The sequence below is a fragment of the Podarcis tiliguerta genome (assembly GCF_965153285.1).
Source record: "Podarcis tiliguerta genome assembly, chromosome: 2".
Taxonomy (NCBI): Eukaryota; Metazoa; Chordata; class Lepidosauria; order Squamata; family Lacertidae; genus Podarcis; species Podarcis tiliguerta.
In genome coordinates this window covers 11,959,004-11,961,931 of record NC_139535.1, presented here as the reverse complement: position 1 = coordinate 11,961,931, position 2,928 = coordinate 11,959,004, and the positions used below count along the sequence as shown (strand labels likewise).

General features: G+C 45.0%; 1 long non-coding RNA gene across 1 annotated transcript in view; it reads left to right on the top strand.

The window, feature by feature from the left end:
- The window catches only part of LOC310671130, an 87,001-nt gene that overhangs the window by 65,670 nt on the left and 18,403 nt on the right, over positions 1-2,928 (top strand). The window lies entirely within an intron of this gene.

Genomic DNA, 2,928 nt, shown 5'->3' with positions numbered 1-2,928 from the left:
CTGTTTTCTTTTGCTTTTTCCCCCTTTCCGCTGGTTTTGAAGCACCACAGTACAGGCCACTCATATAGTCAGAACAAGAGAGCTATGTCCCCTTTTTCCCCCCTTCAAATTTTTTTATTCATTTTATAACACAAATAAACAAACAGAAAAACAAACAATACAAACAGATTCTTGTCTTATCATTATTTTTCTCTAAACATTAGGTGGGCTTCCCCAAGTCCCCCCTATCTGATTTTCATTTTACCTCATATTTAGCAGTTTACATATATCATAATTTCGAACCTTTTTTTAATCACACTTACTTTAACCGTAAAAATCTTCACATTTTATCACTTACAAATAATACTGTAAAGAGAGCTGTGTCCCTAATTGCTGGCAACTGATGCTGGGGTGGAATAGACAACAGGCACAGCGCGGTCCAGACAGAGAGCAAAGCTTCTCTTGCTGGTTTTGTCTTGAGTTTCAAAATACTGCTGCCTGCTCCCCTCTGGGGAAAAGCTGTGTGCTTTTATAGCAAAAGCTACGATCCGATCACATGTCGTATTTCAATATTTAGTGAAGCTACAATCTGTCTTTCAGCATAGCAGGGCCTACTCTGTGGAACTCTGCAGGTTGATACTATATAGGTGCATTTGAACATTTTTCAAAGCCAGCTGCAAACTTTTTAGTTTAAGACAGGCCTTCCCAGACTTGCGATTTTTATATTATGTATATCAGTTTGTTTGTTTTGTTTTGTTTTATCCCAAGATCCAACTACGAGCTTTTTAACTGCAGCAACTTTAAGATACGCTATTGGAGCTGGAATTACCACGGCTGCTGGCACCAGACATGCCCTCCAATGGATCCTCGTTAAAGGATTTAAAGTGTACTCATTCCAATTACAGGGCCTCGAAAGAGTCCTGTATTGTTATTTTTCGTCACTACCTCCCCGCGTCGGGAGTGGGTAATTTGCACGCCTGCTGCCTTCCTTGGATGTGGTAGCAGTTTCTCAGGCTCCCTCTCCGGAATCGAACCCTGATTCCCCGTTCCCCGTGGTCACCATGGTAGGCACAGAAAGTACCATCGAAAGTTGATAGGGCAGACATTCGAATGCGTCGCCACCGCCACGGGGGTGTGCGATCGGCCTGAGGTTATCTAGAGTCACCAAAGCGGCCGGGCGAGCCCGGGTTGGTTTTGGTCTGATAAATGCACGCATCCCCGGAGGTCAGCGCTCGTTGGCATGTATTAGCTCTAGAATATGTATATCAGTTTTAAAACTGAATTTTATCCTTGTTGTTGCTGTTTAGTCATTTAGTCGTGTCCAACTCTTCGTGTCCCCCTGGAACAGAGCACGTCAGGCACTCCTGTCTTCCACTGCCTCCCGCAGTTTGGTCAAACTCAGGCTGGTAGCTTCAAGAACACTGTCCAACCATCTTGTCCTCTTTCATCCCCTTCTCCTTGTGATGTTTCCCAACATCAGGGTCTTTTCCAGGGAGTCTTCTCTTCTCATGAGGTGGCCAAAGTATTGGAGCCTCAGCTTCAGGATCTGTCCTTCCAGTGAGCACTCGGGTCTGATTTCCTTCAGAATGGAGAGGTTTGATCTTCTTGCAGTCCGTGGGACTCTCAAGAGTCTCCTCCAGCACCATAATTCAAAAGCATCTATTCTTCGGCAATCAGCCTTCTTTATGGTCCAGCTCTCACTTCCATACATCACTACTGGGAAAACCATAGCTTTAACTATACGGACCTTTGTTGGCAAGGTGATGTCTCTGCTTTTTAAGATGCTGTCTAGGTTTGTCATCGCCTTTCTCCCAAGGAGCAGGCGTCTTTTAATTTCGTGACTGCTGTCACCATCTGCAGTGATCATGGAGCCCAAGAAAGTAAAATTTATCACTGCCTCCATTTCTTCCCCTTCTATTTGCCAGGAGGTGATGGGACCAGTGACCATGATCTTAGTTTTTTTGATGATGAGCTTCAGACCATATTTTGCACTGTCCTCTTTCACTAGAAACGCATCCATTCTTAAGGAAATCATCCCTGAGTCCTCACTGGAAGGACAGATCGTGAAGCTGAGGCTCCAATACTTTGGCCACCTCATGAGAAGAGAAGACTCCCTGGAAAAGACCCTGATGTTGGGAAAGATGGAGGACACAAGGAGAAGGGGACGACAGAGGACGAGATGGTGGGACAGTGTTCTCGAAGCCACAAACATGAGTCTGACCAAAGTGCGGGAGGCAGTGGAAGACAGGAGTGCCTGGCGTGCTCTGGTCCATGGGGTCACGAAGAGTTGGACACAACTAAATGACTAAACAACAACAATTTGTTTTTGTTTTTCTTTTAAGCGCATTGGTTTTTATCTGTATTTTCTTATCAACATTTTGTATTATGTGAGCCACTTAGAGAACTTCCCCCCTCTCCAATAGTATTATAGTTGTAAGAGACCCTGAGGATCATCTAGTCCAACCCCCCTCAATGCAGAAAAATACCTGCAACCTTGGCGTTATCAGCACCATGCTCTAACCAGCTGAGTTATCCAGGCAAAAACACTTTAATGAAGTGCTTCACGCGTCTTGTTAACTAAAACACAATTCCATCGTGGGGTTTCAAAATCAGATGGGTAGTAAAAATCAAACTTTTTTGGGGAAATTAAAATAGTTGGCAATCGGGTGGAGCCTTGCTCAGGGTAGGGAGGGGCAGGGGAAAGCCTGGCACTGACATACGCGACTTGCATGCCCGTCCAGAACATGTCTAGACTCATTGTGGCACATAAACTGGGAACCATGTCGCAAGAGAAGGAATGCTAGGAGGCGAGAGCTGCTAGCGGACAGGTAGCGAGTCAAGGATTTTTGGGGAAAAAACTGGTTTCAACCAGCTGCTATTGCTCAGTGAGCAGGGGTTATATTTTAATATTTTTGTGTCATGCCCACTGGCATCATATGCCCACGACTG